This window comes from Cibotium barometz, chromosome 29, assembly GCF_041138505.1.
Source record: "Cibotium barometz isolate CiBa-2024 chromosome 29, ASM4113850v1, whole genome shotgun sequence".
Lineage (NCBI taxonomy): Eukaryota > Viridiplantae > Streptophyta > Polypodiopsida > Cyatheales > Cibotiaceae > Cibotium > Cibotium barometz.
The window spans coordinates 6,891,334-6,911,184 of record NC_141074.1 but is presented as its reverse complement, the minus strand read 5'-3'; the positions used below and the strand labels follow the sequence as shown (position 1 = coordinate 6,911,184).

The window sequence follows — 19,851 nt, the reverse complement described above, 5'->3', positions numbered from 1 at the left end:
CGGACCTGCATATGGTTTTAACCAATTGACATGGAACACATCATGCATAGTCCAACTCGGAGGTAGCTTCAACTTCATTGAAACCTCGTTAATCTTTCTCTGGATGGGAAAAGGTCCGAAGCTCCTGAATGACAACTTTGGGCATTGCTTGCCCACCTGTTTCAACCTTTGCTTCATAATCCGAAGATACACTCAATCACCTTCTGAAAACTTCATATCCCTTCAGTCTTTGTTGGCCTGTCGAGTGTAGGCCTCCTGCGCTTTAGCCAACCTGTCTCTTACTGACTCCAAAATCTCCTGGTAAGACTCCGTTCGCTCCAGGTACTGAAGATGAGGTTCTGGTCAATAACGACTGGAATGGTCTTCCAAACACTGCCTCATATGGAGTCCTGCCAATATTTGAAGAAAAAGAATCATTCAAAACAACTTGAACTAAAGGCAAATAAGATTCCCTTTTACCTTGCTGATCGTGGACATAACACTTAAGCACATCAAAGACCAACTGGTTGTATATTTCTGTCTGGACGTCCGTTTGTGGGTGAAATGCACTGGAAAAATTCAATTTAGTACCAAAGTTATCAAACAATGCCCTCCAAAAATAACTAGTAAACTTGGCATCTCGATCTAACACTATGGTCCTAGGGATCCCACCAATCGGGTACCAATGCCGAATAAACAAATAGGCAACATCTTCAGCGGTCACATTAGCCCTGCATGGAATAAGCATAACAAATTTGCTAAATATATCATCTATAGTTAAGCACTGAGTATTACGCTTACCCGGACTGGGAGGCAAATTCGTGACAAAATCCATCGAAATATCTTGGAAAGGTCCCTCGGGAATTGGCAAGGGTTGTAACAACCCTATCTTCTTCCCACAAGGAACTTTCACCTTTTTACAAATATCACAGTGTTCTACACATGAAAACACATCTCGCCTCATCCTTGGCCAATAGTATTGCCCTTCCAACTTCTCTAAAGTCGAATTCATGTCCCTATGACCACCAATAATGGCGTCATGGGCATCATGCAGAAGAGCTGCCCTGAATGACTTCATGACACATAGTCGGCCTTTGTAGAAAAGCCAACCATCACGTATCAAAAAGTGGCATGGTCCTGTGGCATCCAATGCCTGTTCCCACTGTGTACCGAATTCCTCGGAATCCACGTACGTGTGCTTCATGTCGTCTGGTCCCGTACCAACAAGGTCGAGTCTAGTGGTCTGAATCAAAGTTACCTGTCCCTTCTGGCTCAAAGCATCAACCACTGGATTGGCCTATCCTGGAAGGTACTCAATCATACCACCAAATTGTTGGAATATCTGGCTCCAGCAGTGTTGTCGGTCACTGCACAGCGCTGGACTTTAGGCAGCGTGAGCAAAGCACAAGGTGTTGGCCATCATCGCCACGAACGAGTTGCAGCAAGGCGTTGGGCGTTAGACGCCTGGCCACAAGGCATAAAATCACAACGGCGGTGATGAAACAGTCGGCTGGCGGAGCTTTGCTCGGGCTGCTGGTGAAAAGCGGATGCCTTTAGGTGGACATCGTGGGGAAGCGGTAGCTTGGAGTTTACAGGCTCTTTGGGCAAGGCGACGGCCTCTTGGTGTCTTCAGTGGCGGTAACAGTAAGCTGTGGCTGGGCGTAGGTTCTCACGGTGAAGACAGAGGCAGACGACGTTGTCAGAGGCACGTGTGTGGCCCAGTGCAGCTTCTCAGTAGCAGGTAGTTGTGAGCAGGTGTACCAGGTCACCGTAAGCTGCAACGTGACGCTGGACTTTGGGCAGTTGGAGCCCTTGCGTACCTGAGCCAAGCAGTTTTCAGACAGCAGCTCTACATCTCTAACAAATCGCTCAGGGAGTTCTCGCGTTTTGAAGGAGCTCCTGCTTCGTTGCCCTCTGACGACTTCTTCCCTGCTGACTTCTTACCCCAACACCCCCCTTTTCCTGCAGCAATAATTTTCTGCAACAAAAATCAGCTGATTGCAGGTATTTGCTTCAATTTTTTTTTGGGATTTGCAATTGAGCAGGTACAATCATCAATTGAGCAGGTACAGGTCCAAATCGCTCAATTTTTGAGCAAAAATGGCAACATTGGGTGACATTGGTCACATTCAGGATCAATTTGCAAGAAATTGGATGTCAAAATTTGGGGCTTTTGATGTAATTGTGCCATTGGGCATTCATACATGCTGTATGATGTGAGAAATCTCACATTCCGGCAAAATTGCAAGAAATTGGAGTGCAAATCAAAGGGCTTTTGTGCCAATTGGGTTGATTTGCATGCACTCACTGGCATTTGATGCTTTGGGCAATGTGTTGATGCCTGTCAAGCACTCAATGTGCCTGTAAATCAAGGGGCTTTTATGTATTGGATGTATATGTGGCCAGGGGGAAGCACTGTGAAGACTCTGGATGCCTTCATGTGCGTTAATGTACCATGTATGATCAGAAATTGATCTTGAATCAAGGGGCTTTTCAAGATTTTATGCTTGTTGAGCTTGGCAAAGCAACAGGGAAGACTTTTATGCCTTGAATCCTCAGAAATCCACTTGCAATCAAGGGGCTTTTGCCCAATTTCTGTTCGGGACTGTTGTATGCAGTGGTGGGGACTGTAAAAGTCTGATTTTCACTCGTTTGGACAGCCAGGAGAGCATTTATTGCTGTTGTACTTGCTGGTACAGATTTGGTACAACTTTGTACTAGTTTTGGCATGGCTGTACATTGATTTGAGTGAGGAAAAGGCTCATTTTCAGCTGCTGTACTTGCCGGTACAGATTTGGTACATCATTGGTGAGCACTTGGTACTATTGTACAGTACTTTTGAAGGGGAACAGAGCACATCTAAGGTGCTGTCCTAAATCTGCAGCAACCAGATTTTGGTGATTTAATCACATACAGTGGAAGTAGAGTTGCATTTGTGCTTCCGCAGTGGGAGATAAACTTTGGGAGAACAATTGTGAGCACTTTGTGTGCTTTGGTGCAGTGTTTTGCACATCTTGCAGGGAGTCAGGCATTGACAAAGGTTGCATATTGCTATGGCAACCACAGGTGAGAGCTCTTCATTGCTTCACATCAAGAAGCTTGAAGGCTCACATAATTATGACATTTGGCAAACCCAGTGCTATAATGTGTTGCTCCAGAAGAAGCAGCACAAGCCCATCAAAGAAAGGGGTGTAATGCTCGCTTCTCTTACTGCTGAAGAATGGGAAGATATGGATGAGCTGGCAAGATCCACTATCATGTTGTCTGTGTCAGACTCTTTACTTTTCAGCATACGTGAAGAGAAGACAGCTTGGGGAATGTGGCAAAGATTGCAGGACTTGTATGCCCTGCAAAGTACCTCAAGCAAAGTGTATTGGTTGAAGAAACTCATAGGTCTTCAAATGAAGGAAGGGGCGTCTATGACAGCCCATCTAAATAAGTTTAATGGTGTTGTCAGCCAGGTCATCAATCAAAAGTTGGCAATGGACGATGAGTTCAAAGCCACCTTTCTCTTATGCACTTTGCCAGAGAGTTGGGACACATTCAGGACAGCCACTAGCAATTCAAATGCTATGCTGTCATATGCAGATGTGGAGGGTGCTCTCCTTCAAGAGGAGATGACCAGGAAAAACAACTCTGTTGGAAAGTCCAATGCAACGAATGCACGTGGGAGATCCCAGCAAAGAGGTAAAAGCCAAGAACGGGGAAGGAGCAAGTCCCGCTCCAAAAAGGACTTGGAATGCCATTATTGTGGCAAGAAGGGACATATCAAAAAGCAATGCTACAAATGGAAGAATGATCACAAAGAAAAGGGCAAAGGAAAAGACAAAGACAAAGATGAAGCCAAAGATGCAAAGTCAAAGGGCAAAAGTGGAGTCAAGATTGAAGAAGTCAATGTGTCACATGCAGGTGATAGTGAGGATGAAGTCCTATTCACGTCTTCACTTGATGCCCATTCACTTCTTGCAGGAGATGGTCATGGTATGCACTCATGGATCATTGATTCAGGTGCCTCCTTTCATGTCACAGGTTGTAGAGACTTGTTTGTCAAGTATACTGCTGGCAATGAAGGAGTAGTTTATTTGGGTGACAACCATGCATGCAAGATTCTTGGCAGAGGTGATGTGAGGCTTGTGTTTTCAGATGGCTCACAGCTTATGCTCCATGATGTCAGGCATGTGCCTGAGATCAAGAAGAACCTACTTTCTACTGGACAGCTTGATGATGCTGATTATGTTACCACATTTGGTCGTGGAAAGTGGAAGATTAGTAAGGGCTCACTGGTTGTTGCCAGAGGCTCTAAGGTGGACACTCTTTACTTCATGCATGCTGGTGTTTGTCACCATGTTAATGTAAATGCAACCGAGCTGCCGGAAATCTCTATGTGGCATAGCCGGTTGGGACACATGAGTGTCAAAGGAATGGAGCAATTGTCTGGTTTTGGTTACTTGCCTTCTCTAAAGTTCTCAAGTTTTCAGTTTTGTGAGCATTGTATATATAGCAGGCAACTCCAGTGCCCCCACAAGAAAGCTCTTGGACAAAAAGATGCTCAGTTAGAGCTTGTGCATACAGATGTATGTGAGATGCCTCAGCTTTCTTTGGGAGGGGCAAAATATTTTGTGTCTTTTATTGATGATGCCACACGCAAGGTGTGGGTTTATCCTCTTCGTTTGAAGAGTGATACATTCTCAGTGTTTGAGAAGTTTGTTGCTCTTGTTGAGAATCAAACTGGCAAAACATTGAAGGCTTTGCGTTCCGACAATGGTGGAGAGTATATGTCCAAACAGTTTCAGGACTTTTGTGATGCTAAAGGCATCAAGAGGGAGCTCTCTACTCCTTATGATCCTCCACAAAACGAGACAGCAGAGAGGATGAACAGGACCATTCAGGAGAAGGTCTGTTCTATGTTGTCACATGCTGCGTTACCTCATGGTTTTTGGGCTAAAGCTGTTATGACAGCCGTTCATCTTATAAACAAGTCACCTAACACGAGGCTTGGTGGGAAAGTGCCAGAGGAAGTATGGACAGGGAAGCCTCCGTCCTACAAGCACTTGAGAGTGTTTGGTTGCGTTGCGTACGTGCACATACGCAGGGAAATACGCACCAAACTTGATCCTAAGTCTCACAAATGCATATTCCTAAGAAATGGTGACAGAGGTGAAATGGGGTATAGACTTTGGGATCCAGTGAATAGAAAGATTATACGCAACAATGATATCATTTTTTATGAAACATGCATGTATAAGGAGCCTGCAAGGCAACAGGAGCCTGGCAGAGTCATCTTTGATGATGATGGACATCATGGACAACAACCAAGGACTGTAAATCAGCCATTACAGCAGCAAAACCAGCCCTTAAATGGTGCTGAAAATGGTCCAAATGGACAGCCAGAGATGGCAGAAGATATCCCTATGGATATCCCACAGTTAGAGGAGATACCGGGCATGATATTTCAACCTTATGGCATGGAACAGGAGCCACCAATAGGTGATATGCAGGCTGGACAGCAACCTGCAAATGATGGTCATTGGGTACGGAGGTCGACAAGACCCTCCAGAGCCCCTGAGACAGGTTTGTTCCAGGGGTTGACTACTTGATGCTCACTGACTGTGGGGAGCCCTCATGTTATAAGGAGGCTTTACAGAGGGCAGACAAGGCTCTTTGGGAGCGTGCTATGAAGTCAGAGATGGATTCTCTGCACAAAAATGGAACATGGAAGTTGGTGCATTTGCCTACAGGCAAGAAGGTTTTGCCATGCAAGTGGGTTTACAGGCTCAAAGTTGCACCTGATGCAAAGCCAAGATACAAAGCCAGGTTAGTGGCTAAGGGCTTCAAGCAGGAGTATGGTGTGGACTTTGATGAGATCTTCTCTCCAATGGTCAAAATGACCACACTTAAGAGCTGTATTAGCTTTGGTTGCTCATGATGATCTGGATTTGATTCAGATGGATGTGAAGACTGCTTTTCTTCACAGTGATCTCCATGAGGAGATATATATGCAACAGCCAGAGGGTTATGCAGTAAATGGAAAGGAGAAGCTTGTATGCAAGCTGAAAAAGAGTCTTTATGGGCTCAAACAGGCACCAAGGGAATGGTATCATAAATTTGATACATTCATGAAATCCCAGGATTTCAGGAGGAGTGACATAGATCACTGCTTATACACCAAGAAAGCTTTGGATGGCAGTCTATTGATCCTCATCTTGTATGTTGATGATATGTTGATTGCCGGGAAATCTCGTAAAGAGATGGATGCCTTGAAGAAGAGGCTGCATCAAACCTTTGATATGAAGGATTTGGGTGATGCAAATCACATTTTGGGTATGCGGATACTTCGGGACAGAAATCAGCATGTGTTGTATTTGTCTCAGAAGGAATACATTGGCAAAGTTTTGCAGAGGTTCAATATGGATGGGGGGAAGAAGACTAGTACTCCTTTGCCTCCATATGTGAAACTCAGCGCTATGGACAGCCCACAGTCGGATAGTGACAAGGCTGATATGGCCAAGATTCCGTATGTCTCATGTATGCCATGGTTGCTACCAGGCCGGACATTGCATTTGCAGTGGGAGTGGTTTCTAGATACATGGCCAAACCTGGCAAGAAGCATTGGGAAGCAGTGAAAGGTGTCATGAGATACCTGAAGGGCACACAGGATATGTGCATTTGCTTTGGCAAACAGGATGCATTAGTGCATGGTTACACGGATTCGGATTATGCCGGTCATCCAGATAACCGGAAGTCTACTACCGGTTATGTGTTTACATTCACAGGAGATGCTGTGTCATGGATATCCAGGATGCAGAAGTGCACTACCTTATCTACTACAGAGGCCGAGTATATTGCAGCCACAGAGGCTTGCAAGGAGGCATTATGGCTATCTCGGTTAGTGGTTGATTTGGGTTATACAGGGGATATTGTATCACTTCATCAGAGAGGTGATAGAGAACAAGCAAATTCAGCTTGTTAAGATTCATACGGATGACAACCCGGCTGATCTGTTGACAAAGAGTTTGCCTCCAGAGCGGTTTGCTCATTGCAGACACTTGATGGGCATTGGATGAGGCCAGTTTCAGCCTTGATATGGCCTTGTATATTATTCATGTACATGCTGATTTTTCTTTTCCTTCATTTAAGGGCACTTTGCCTTTAAGTGGGAGGTTGTTGGGGTAAAGGCATTATGTCCACCCTTATAGTGTGTACTAGCCCATGTGTTTTATAGTACATAGTACACTTAGTACTTTTAATGTACTAAGTGCACTATGTGTACTAGAGCAAATATACATGTGTGATAGGGGAGTCACACACTCACACATTCGATGAGTTGACTTATCCCCACATATGTCTCTCTCTCTCTCTCTCTCTCTCCCTTCTTCTCTGTGTATGTCTCCCACATGAAACCCTAACTCTCTCCCTTCAGGAAGGAGAGGGAGGAGGAGACGAAAAACGCGGAGCTGGAGAACCGATGCGCTCTTCCACAGCCAATATCTGGGCCTTCTACTCTTCCAACTTGGTACTCTGGTCTGCGATTGCTCGCATCATCTGTTGGAACATCTCTTTTACACTCATGCTTGATGCCCTAGCTGGGCTGCCTGGTGCACTTTGGTCCCAAGGTCTCTCGTCGTCGTAGCTCGCCATAGCAAGCAAATGCACCTCCTTTCCGGAGCGCAATCTGACCGTCCACTATGTGTGTGGGAGACTTCCAGAGGCTGAAAACCAACTGTGCTTCGAGGGACAGGAGTCACTCCGAAAGGGGTGGTCCACCGGAGTGTGAAAACCAACCACACGAGCAAGAAAAAAATTTATGGTTTCTTGCTGAATCTTTACACTTGAAGTAGGCTCTAATACCACTGTAACATGCAGAAGCTTCGGGGGATATCGGTAACTTCAATGCTCAGAAAATCAGCACACTTTTCACGACAAGACTAACGCACAAAACTGAATTTAGATGTGCAAAAAATAGAGAGAGAGAGAGAGAGAGAGAGAGAGAGGGAGGGAGGGAGGGAGGGAGGGAGAAAAGGACACAGTATTGGGTCTCGAATACCCTCTGTAGGGCCCCCACCACGGATGGTGTATTTGCTTTTATTAGACTGAACCTAAACCTTCTCGCCTGAGGAGAATCCTCTGCCCTTGACCTTCAATCCTTCACCCTTGCGTTAGCTTCTCCTTGGCTATCTTGGCCCCTTGATTGGCTTCAGCACTTGGTGAAATATGAGAGATGTGTCAGAATGCACAGCGGAAGACTAACGCACGTAGGAGACACATCACCATCGAGCTCCACGAACACCCCCAACGGGCACTGCAGCATCCCTCCAACGGGCTCCAATCTCCCGGTGAGCTGCCTCCCAAAACACCGGCCGGAGGAGATGATTATGACAAGGTGCCACTCTAGCCTATATATGGCTCTTCAACTTCCCATGCTTCCACTTATGGGATAATCCAAGGCACCTTCTAGCCATAGATCACACGCTCAAAATCGCCAACCTTCCAACACCCTCCCTCGATTCGAGCTCCACAAGCCACCGAGGCGCAAGGGGGTCGCCCAGGACCACACACGCCTGAGCCGGCCTGAGCCGCCCAGGACTACACACGCCAGACCATGTCAGAATGCGCAGCGGAAGACTAACGCACGTAGGAGACACATCATCATTGAGCTCCACGAACACCCCCAACGGGCACTGCAGCATCCCTCCACCGGGATCCCATCTCCTGGTGAGCTGCCTCCCAAAACACCGGTCGGAGAAGATGATTATGACAAGGTGCCACTCTAGCCTATATATGGCTCTTCAACTTCCCATGCTTCCACTTATGGGATAATCCAAGGCACCTTCTAGCCATAGATCATACGCTCGAAATCGCCAACCTTCCAACAAGATGAATGAACTGATTTTATGCCTTGGGTATTTATACCCCCAAAAGATGTTGGTCGGCTGGTTACTTTTTCCCTCCACGACTTGTTTAAATAGCATTAAATGCTGAAAAGTCCCACCTGTTCACACTGGACTCCTAGACTGTCCTTGCTGCCTCTGTGGGCTGCTGTCCAAGCCAGCGCACGCTGCTGGGCAGCCCCTGGGCGCTGGCCGCCTGCAGTCCAGGCTCCCCTATGGGCTAGCCAACTGGTTGGGCTGGCCCAAAAGCAGGTCAACTGCCTGGCCAAGCCCTCTTGGGCTGGTCGACAGCCTGCCCAGCCCCTCCTTGGGCTGGTGGGCAAGTCCTGGGGCCTACCTGGCCCCGTTGGGGTGGCCCATAGCCTTCCCCGTGCCCAGACTTGATGCATACCTACATCTACACAGTCGTCTGACATCTGGTCGCAGACCAAACATACAGAACAACTGACATCATTCCAGAGGGAGACTCACAACGCGGACTGGCACTGTTTCATGTGCAGGACAAAGCACACCTGACCTTGGACACATGTGCAGGACAATGCACACCTAACCTTGGACGACTAGAGTGGAACCCTGGCTGACTCGTCTCGGACTGGGCTCACTTTGGACCAGTTTTACACCCTAGGTCCTGCACCTTCTTGTACACATATGTCTACGTGGCATCCAAGTGCGGGATGCACGTGACAATCGATCTCGAGCCTATGCACTCTTCCCAATGGAATGTAGGAAGGCTACAAATCTGAGGCTGAGATATGGACTGTTTGGGACTGTTCGGGACTGCTCTAGGCTATGTATGAATGCTGAAAATGAATGAATGCATATGGGTTACCTTCACCGAAGTGCTGTGGCAAAACGATGATGATACACATAAACAGTATAAAAAACAGAAGCTATGAGAAATTTTGTGACATTCCCCCCCACTTCTAAGCAGTTGACCGCAGCTGAAAAGCTTCCAAGTAGGGCCTCAGAAGCTCTGTGTAATCCGCAAAATAGTCCTCGTCCATCCATTTTGCATCCATAGCCGAATAGTTTTTAAACTTCAAAAGGTACCTGCGCACTAGCTTGCCACCTACATGCTTGCGCTCTTTATGAAAAACTATCTGCTCAAGTTGCAATACCTCCTCAAGTTCATCCACTTTTGGTGGATCTTCCAAAACTAGTTCCATAAGCGGTGGTCCCACATAGAGCCTCAACAAGCTAACATGAAACGCATTATGCATTTTCCAGTGATCGGGCAATACCAATCTATAAGCCACTTCGTTTTTCTCCTCCAAGATCTGGAATGGCCCATAATACCTATTTGAAAGCTTAGAAAACTTGCCTTCCTTGCATGGCCGCTTCGGAAGACGTGCTTTCTCAAACTTAAGTAATACCCAATCACCTTCCTTGAAAATAAGTTCTCGCATGTGTTTGTCAGCTGCCTTTTTCTGCTTAACTTGAGATCTTTCTATGGCTATCCGAACCTATGCAAACGCAATATCCAAATCCTGGACATACTCATGTGCTGCAAAGATTTCATCTTTTGTTCGTAAGATAGGTGGAAGCCCTTACCATAGACTATCTCAAAGGGAGCCTTATTAGTTGAAGAATGCCCTGTGCTATTGTATGCAAACTCAACCAATGACAAATACTTTTCCCAATCATCTGACTTCTGCTCACATGCAAAATCAAGTACAACTAAATTTGCAATTTCACTCTGACCATCCGTGAGATAAGCTAATGAAAAACTCAGCTTTGTGTCCATATTATCAAACAATGCGTGCCAAAATAAACTGGTTGTCCAAGGATCTCTATCCCCCACAATAGACTTGGGCATGCCATGATGTTTAAAAATCTGAGCCAAGAACAACTTTGCCATGTGCTCTAGCATGATTGTTTTCCTCACAAGAATAAAGTGTGGCTGTTTGCTCAAGCGATCTATAATAGTCCATATAGCATCATTACCATGTGCCGATCTCGGCAAATCCATAATGAAATCCATAGCAATGCTTTCCCATGGTTCCTGCGGAATGGGTAAGGACTGAAGCAAACCAGGTGTCTTGTGCCTGTCAAACTTGACTTTCTGACACACTAGGCACCCTTGTGCATAAGCTTCAATATCCTTGCGTAAAGCTGGCCAAAAAAAGTATCTTTCCAAAGCATGTGTAGTAGCCAGAATACCACGATGACCTACATATGGAGGAGCATGACACTCTTCCATAACCTTTTGGCACAATTCATAAACTACACAAATACGGTTTTGCATCAACAGAAACCCATCTCGAATCGAATAAGATGGGACAGTTGTACCATCATTCAAATCAGCCCAAATAAGCTGAAAATCTGTATCCAAAGCATACATATCCCACATCGCTGACAAGTCCTGATGATAAGTTGTAATTATTGCATGCATTTGAGGCCTGCGAGGCAAAGCATCCGCTACCAAATTCTTCTTGCCCGGAGTATGCAGAATCTGAAAATGGAACATGGACAAGAAATTTGCCCACCTTAGATGCTTTTCTGAGAGTTTAGGCTGTGTAAGAAAGTGCCGTAAACTCTGATGATATGTTTGAACCATAAATTCAGCCCCCAAAAGATAATGCTTCCATGTCACATGCACTCTGCACTCAGTGCATGGTGACAAGATGGCTCATCGTCAGCAGTGCAACAATTGTACATTATTAGAACCCAGTAGGATGATAATTGTCGTACACCCTGACCCCATTGTACATCCTCAGTCCAGGATAAGTCAGGCACGAGCTACGTAGGTCATTCCTTAGCCTTAGCGGGTCAGTCAGTCAGTCAAGTCAGTCAAGTCCCTTAATCCACTTGGAGAGAATCATTCATGCATGTAGAGTCAGTAGAAGCCTTAGGGTTTGCATCAGAAAGCACTCTGCATCCTGCATAATATGCATTCATGCCTGTGCATCATTTAGAACATCCCAGAAGCCTTAGGGAATTTACTAGGATTTATCTGGTATTTTTTCCATATTTTATAGTATTTATTTAGCATTTATTGTCATTTATAAATATAAACTTTATTAAATGACCAACCAACTTGACCAACCTCTAGTTAGTATAAATAGGCTTGCATAGGGCTTAGTTTCTCATTCAGTCTTCAGTGTGCTAAGAGCTTTCCTCCTCAGCCCTAGGTGTTTCCCTTGCCTTAGCACTAGACTAGTCTCATCCAGCCCTTGGAGTGCTTGAGGTTGCTTCAGCCAGCCTTGTTCATCCAACACCTGCAGTTCAGCAGTCCCTACAGCCCTAGGCGCCTGCATTCAGCATCAGTTCAGTCCCTGATTCAACATATAGCCTGCGTTTTCTGCATGTGAACCAGCCGTACAGCCAATCTGCGTTTCTGTCCAGCAGCAGCACACCTGCGTTTCAGTCCAGCATCATCCCTACAGGTTTGCGTTTCAGTCTACAGCAGTTCTCAGCCCTGAATCATCAGTTTACATCAGTATCCAGCCTTCTGTGCATCATCCATACATGCAGCAGTCATCTGGTGAAGGTAACACAGCATTCATAAGCATTTACACCATTCTAACATAGCGTAGAACAGTCCACCATCTTCTTTTCTCAGCCTCAGGTGTGCAGCCCTTCCTCATGCCCTTGGGAAGAGTGCATAGGCTCGAGATCAGGTCATCGAGGTGTTTCTACAGCCGTGTACAGTTCAGCCAATCTCCGATCCTCCAAGATCTTGCGTTTGGCTTATCTACAGCCCACAGTCATTCTCTCTAAAGAAATAAAGCAAATACTATCTCGTTATCGGGATAGGGGGCCCTTCAATGGGTAATTCGGGACCCAATCTGGTGTACAGTTCTCATATCTCTCTCTCATATCTCTTTAAAGTTTGAAGTATTAAAGTGGATTGCTAAACTCACGAAACTCAGGATACAGAAGACGGTGTGAGCATTTGTGTGACAGGATCTTCCAATGCAAAGACTTTCGCTGCATATCACATTGGTATCAGATTCAGATTGTCCACACACACCGTATCCTAGCGTGGGGGCATCCTTGGATGGTTAGATTGCGTTCCGGCACAACCACCGACTTCAGCATCATGTCTACAGGAGAGAGTACTCATCAGCCGAAAGACGTCTCCCCCAAAGGAGACCATGTTCTTCCGCCTACAGTAGACACCATGGCTCTTCTTAGAGCTCAGAACCAGCTGCTCATGGAGCGTCTCCAACTCTTGGAGGCAGCAGCAGCACGTCCTTCTACACCTCCAGCAGCACCCGACTACATCTCCCTCTTCTTTCAGATGGAACAACAAAGGAGAGAGGACGAGGCCCGAAGGAAAAGAGAAAAAGCAGAAAGACGGGACTATGAGGAAGCCCAACGCAGGATCGACGAAGACCGGCGTCAGGCTGAACTCGCCGCTTGGGAACACCAATGTGAGCTTGATCGAGAACGTATGTTACTCGAACACCAACGGGAAAAGGAGGCCATACACTTGAGGTATCAGCAGCTCTCCTCAGTCTCCCCAATCATAGGTGTCACCAGCCAGCAGTCCGCAGCAGCATCAACCACCATCATTCGCAGTCAACCAAACTTCAATAAGTATGATGGTAAGTGTGATCATTCATCAGTTAATCAATTTATTCATCAGTTAATGCTCATTTTCCATTAGCTAGGATCACAGACCCACAAGACAAAGTCCACTTAGCGGCTCCCCATCTCACTGGTGAGGCAGTCACTTGGTGGCAGCATTGGTCTAGTATTCATATAGACCAGGCCACAGGTGTCACAGCCTTTGACTGGGACATCTTTGTCCATGACCTGAAGAGCAGATTTCTCCCGCCCCAATACATGACCGGTCTGAAATACGAGGTCTATGGACTCATACAGAACGGATCCCCAGTGCTTCAGTTTTTCGGTAAGGTTATTACTTTAGCACAGCAGTTAGGGTTATCTCATCTCAGTCCAGTACCAAACCCCAACGGGGGAAGGGTAATTCGTCTTCTAAAGACACTAAGACAGACAACAGTCCTAGCTCTAGTTCAGGGGATAAGGAATCCAAGCCTAAGAAGACCCCTGAGGAAAAGGCTCAAGCAGGCACACTGGAGGCTATCTTCCTCCAGGGGAGCAAAGACAGTATCAGTCAGAAAACAGATGTTTTTTCTGTCATACCATTGGGCATGGTAAGAAGGATTGTCCAAAAAGACAAGCGGAGCAAGCCTCCAAAGAGCCTTCTGCCACAGTTGCCACAGTATCCCCCACTCCTCCAGACTTGCCTGCTACCACCAATGCGGTTCAAATCTTACCTTCTATGCATTCCATGCCATCCGTGGTACTTGATGCTAAGCAAGCGGGTGAGGCAACAACCACACAGAAAAGTCTGATCCAAGCTTATGGCTCTGCCAAGGGCCGACAGTTCATAATCCTTTTTGACATGGGCAGTTCTGAGGACGGCATCTCTCCCCAGTTGGCTACCAACATGAGCTGTACCTTAGTGCCCTATCATTTGGAGGTAGACGGGTTTACACCTGGTCTCCGCACCCACATCTCTCAGAAGGCACAACAGTTTTCTTTTCAAGTTCAAAAGGCCTCATTCCAGCGAGAATTCATTGTCTCTCCTCTTTTGGGATGTGACATGATCTTAGGATTCCAGTGGTTTCGTCAGTATGAACCTATTCCCAATTGGGGGCAAGACACCTTTATTATCTCTAAAGGTTTTCCTGAGCCTGTCATGATTCGGGGGGATAGGAGCATTCTTGGCGTTCCTATGATTTCTCATCTCCACGCCCGACGAGCTATATGCAAGGGAGCAGAAGGAGCATTAATTTATGCTCAAGCAGCTTCTATCTCATCAATAACCGCTGTCTCAGCATCTTCAGTCCCTCAGTTAGCAGATCTCCTTTCTCATTTAGACATTTTTAAGGATGATCTCCTACCCAGTATCCCACAGTTAGAAGAACCTCCTAGCAAGTTTCCCTCGTCTTTCCAAGACTTTCAAGGGCAAAGCTAGAACAGCAGTCAGTTCTCAAACATCTGAAACATGTTCCTTATGGACACATTTTCACAATCACCATAGACCACCAAGCACTTAAGTGGCTCGCGACGATGCCAAGTGTCCAGTGGAGTGCTCAGCAAACTAGACAGGGTCAGCTCTTCCGAGGTTTTCTCCCCTCTTGCTCGGGACATGTATTCCTTTAGATGAAGATATTGAGAGCAGGTTCTCACCTATGTTTCCTCTCCATCTCTCTCTCTCACTCTCTCTCCTGTGTTTCCACTTTCCCTTCTTCCGCTGCACATTCTGTCATGGTATCAGAGCGCCGGCGATTTTCAATGTTGGATGCTCCCTCCTCTGCCTCCTCTGTTTCTGCGTTTTTCTGCAAATGGACAGATCTGCGTTTTTTCTTCTCAGGTTTGCTACTGGTCGCCTGCCTCTTCCACGCGCTTCTCCATTGCAGCCCGAGGTCATCCTTTACAGGTTTGACCCCTGAGATCCCTTCTTCACCTATCAACTGCTCTGTTTTCAGGGCAGCAGCACCTAGTTTGCTGTGTTTTCTTCTACAGGTGTTGTCTACAGCAGTTTTGCAGCAAGTCTTCAGTATTCAGTAGCATCTACCCCCCCTGTAGTGCTGGCCGCCTATTCTGTACAAGACAGCAGCAGCCTACATGCTGCGTTTTTTCTCCTACAAGTTTTCTGATGCCGATTTGCTGATTTGAGGCTTGGGTGTACCTATTTCTTCTACGTTTCCAGATTCAGCCCTTTCTACTACCCCGAATACCTCTGCGTTTTCAGATTTGTAGCCATGGTTGCTGCGTTTTTCTAACCTGATCCTGCTGGTAGCTCTACCTTCACCTGGGCTCCTCCCGTTGGACCCGAAGGTACCTTCTCTTCAGCGTTTTTCCTCATAGGAGGTGTGGACACTCGTTGGCCTGAATTTTCAGGTTTGTAGCCTTTTGTTTGGCTGCGTTTTCGTCTCCAGTGGACACAGATCACTAGCAGAGGGGGTTTCTTGTTTGGATTGTGGCTTTGGAGGCAGTTTGGTACTTGAGGAGGATACTGAATTTCTGATTTCAGTCAGCATTTTACTGATTTTGGAGCATCTATACCCGTGTTTTGTTCTTGGCCTTCACAGTTTCCCGGTTTCTTCATGTTCCTTGCCTTCTGTTGGCGGTGGAGTGCTGTTTTTTTGCTGGACAGCAGTGTTTTGGCTACGTTTTGCTTCCCACAGGAGTTTTCTACACTCAAAGTGGGCCTATCTCCAGCTACTTCACTTGAGGATCAGTTTCGGGAGCTATTTTGTATCTATGGAGACTTTCTTCTATGACAAGAGTTTACAGATTTTGGAGGAGAGTAGTGATCTTTTCAGAGATCTTGATGTCATGTGCATGCACATGTACATGCTAATCTCAGGACTAATCCTAGAGTGCAGCCAGATAAAGAAGGATTAAGAACCAGAATTTTGGAGCATTGAAGTGCAGGTTATGGCAAGGGATGGACTGGAGTGGACATAAGGACCTGTCGGCTGAGTGGAAAACAAGAAGAGGCTGAGTCGGCTGCAGCAGAGCAGGTCAGGTACTTCATTAAAGTTTTGGTGTCCAGCGGAGCAGTCGGCCAGTTCTCTAGTCTCCCCAATGGCCTATAAAAGGCACTTGATCTCATCGTTTTGTTCATTCAACTCCTTTTGGGTTGGGTCATAGACTAGGACTGTAGAATTAGGTATTCTACCTTTTCAAGAAGGCAGCCCAAGGCTATAAGGATCTATGTACCTTTTTGTACCATATGATATACTGAATTTCTGGATCTCTCTCTCCTCTCCTCTCCTCTCCCTTCTGTTTGCGTATTTGCATTAGCATGTTCTAGATGGGGTTTAGGGCTGAAAGAACCATCCCAGAGCTTCCGCATATGACATTGGTATCAGAGCCTACTTCAAGTGTAAAGATTCAGCAAGAAACCAGAATTTTTTTTTTGCTTGTGTGGTTGGTTTTCAGACTCCGATGGACCACCCCTTTCGGAGTGCCTCCTGTCCCTCGAAGGACGGTTGGTTTTCAACCTACGGAAGTCTCCCGTACACACAGTGGATGGTCAGATTGCGCTCCAGAAAGGAGGTGCATTTTCCTACTATGGCGAGCTTCAACGACGAGAGAAACCAAGAACCTTGGGACCTAAGTGCACGAGGCAGCCCAGCTAGGGCATCAGGCATGAGTGTTAAAGAGATGTTCCAACAGATGATGCGAGCAATCGAAGACCAGAGTACCAAGTTGGAAGAGCAGAAGGCGCAGATACTGGCTCTGGAAGAGCGCACCCGTTCTCCGGCTCCGCGTTTTCCGTCTCCTCCTCTCTCTCCTTCCGTTTCCCAGATTCCAGATCCTCTATACACAAGGACCCACTCGAAGGGTCACGACCGCAGCGGAGTTCGATGCTTGAGTTGTAGATGCGTGCACTGGAGATCCGACAACGTGAAGACGAAGCCATGCGATGCGTGGAACATGAGCGATACCTTGCGGCTTTGGACGCAAGACTCACACCAGCGGCTTCCTCAAATCATTTTCCTGAGAAAATGAATTTCAGTAAGTATAATGGTAAGCTTGACCCCACTGTTAAAATATTGCATCTTCCTTTTTATCCAGTCGTGGAGCTGTCGGCCTGTTTCCACAGCCGACTGCTTCATGCACAAGTATATAAGAGTTGCTCCCTTTATTCATTCTATAACATCATTCATTGCCCTATTTGCTCGCTCTTGTACTCTATAACCTCAAGCCAATAAAGCTCAGTTCTTGCTTGCAATCTTTCTCTCTATCATGTTTATTTGCTTCCGCTTGTGCACATTCTTTCATGGTATCATTCGCCTAGGCTCTAGCTGCTGCACAATCTGTTCCTCTTTGTTTTCTGCTTCCCTAGATTCTCCAGGCTGTAGATCCTTCAAACAGTGGCTGCGTTTCTTCTTTCTTAGCTGCGTTTTTTGCTCTACAAGCTCTCCAACTGCTGTCGGCCAGCCCCCGGGCTGCGTTTTCTTCTACAGAGGCGAGTGGAGGAGTTCTAGCTGCAGATTCAGTGAGTGCATCAGACAAGTGGCACATTAGCTCTTCTCCCTCCAAGATCCCCTCCCTCTTTTGGTAGGAGGTTCCCGGTGGTGTGTTTTTTTTTTGAGTTTCTTTTGCTGCTGTCCAGCCTTCATCTTCGGAGGGGGCTATTAGTCCCTAGTTCGATCCTGTGGAAAGGTGCTTGAGAGAGCATGTGGATTACTTAGCTACAGAGGTTATTTGAGACATAGCGTCTTTGAGGCAGACATGGGTCCCCCCTACACGAACAAGGAGGACAAGCTTAGTGGTTCAAACTATGATCACTGGAAGCTACAGATGAAGGTCTGGTTCACACACAAGGGTCGCTGGGAGATTGTTCAGGGCCACGAACGAAAGCCCGAACGCCCTGCCAGCTCTAGGAAGTGGACTCAGGACCAGAGGATGCTTTTCTCGTCGCAGAACTTCAGCTTGGGAGAATCAAGACTCAAAAGCTCACTCTGCACTTGTACGAGCCATCTCACCAGAGGTCTCCCCCGCCGTGCAAACATTGGATTGTGCTGCTTCTGTTTGGAGAAAGCTGACAGATCTATATGCATGGGACTCTACAATGCGGTCTGTCAACCTATTGGGTCAGCTCTTTTCTCTGGAGTTTACAGCAGGGACTTCCATGCAGTCATTTGTGATGAAGGTTAAGGTAGTTCATGACCAATTAGTGGCAATGGGTACTGCCCTCACCTCTTCTCAGTTAGCTGCTCTCCTCCTCATCAGGCTTCCTGCAGATTATGACATGGTTTCCCGAGCTTTGCAGGTTCAGATCACAACACGTTCCCTCGAGTTTGATTATCTGTGTACTCTCCTCTTGGAAGAGAAATCCATCCTAGTTTCACAGGGGAAATTGAAAGTTTCATCATCTATTGGACCTGATCAAGCACTCTCAACGGTGCAGAAGAAAGTTCGGAGTCGGTGTTACAAGTGTGGGAAGAAAGGCCACCTATCAAAGGATTGTCAGTCCAAGGACAAAGGCAAAGCCAGGGACAAGGGCAAGCCTTCAAAGAAGGGCAAAGACAAGTCACATGACACTGACTCGTCTAGTGACAACCCCAGCTCTCCCAAGGCTTTACAGTCTAGAGAGAACATGACTAGTGTCCTGCTCTGATCCTAATGGCATCCCCCGGCGTGCTGTCTTCCAGAAAATGGCTTGTGGGCCGGTGAGGGATCTTTCAAAAGCTCTCTTATATTAAATCTGGAGCATGGGACCCGTGTGTCAGAGTTCCAAGTATAAAGATAGGCAACTTCACTTGATGGTCCGGATAAGTTCCAGGATCAACCAAGTTTCCTTCATGGTTCGGATGAGTTCCAGAACTATTGGTTAGCAGAGATTATGGACAGGATGTGTTCCATGTTCATTTGTTCGAGGTTATTGGATGTGATGTGTTCACAGTTCTACTTTGAGTTTGGACCCAAGTAGATTTTCTTTTGCTCTTTATAGTGGCATTATGTTTTCAGAAGACAACAAGCTGACGTGCATTTTCCGAGGTGTACTCAGTACTGGCCATGCTGAGGTGTCCATGAAGCACCTTCGTCATCAGTTTTCTTCTGACTTTTTTGCACACTTCAAGATGCAGAGGGGGTGTTAAAATATTGCATCTTCCTTTTTATGCTATCGTGGAGCTGTCGGCCTGTTTCCTACAGCCAACTGCTTCATGCACAAGTATATAAGAGTTGCTCCCTTTATTCATTCTATAGCATCATTCATTGCCCTATTTGCTGGCTCTTGTACTCTATAACCTCAAGCTAATAAAGTTCAGTTCTTGCTTGCAATCTTTCTCTCTCTCATGTTTATTTGCTTCCGCTTGTGCACATTCTTTCACCCACAACTCTTTATTCATGGTTGCATCAATTTGAAGCTTACTTTGCCGTAGTTAGAAAGAATGATACTAACAGGGTGATCTTAGCCAGTTGGTACTTGGAAGATGAGACCATTCCTTGGTGGACCCAGTGGGCTCATGCCCACACCAGATTAGGT

The 19,851-nt window shown here is 46.5% G+C and overlaps 1 protein-coding gene across 2 annotated transcripts in view; it reads right to left on the bottom strand.

Annotated features, from left to right (window-relative positions):
- LOC147621788 (ARM repeat superfamily protein) overlaps positions 1 to 19,851 on the bottom strand; it is a 141,344-nt gene that overhangs the window by 107,351 nt on the left and 14,142 nt on the right. The gene's annotated exons all lie outside the window — the stretch shown is intronic.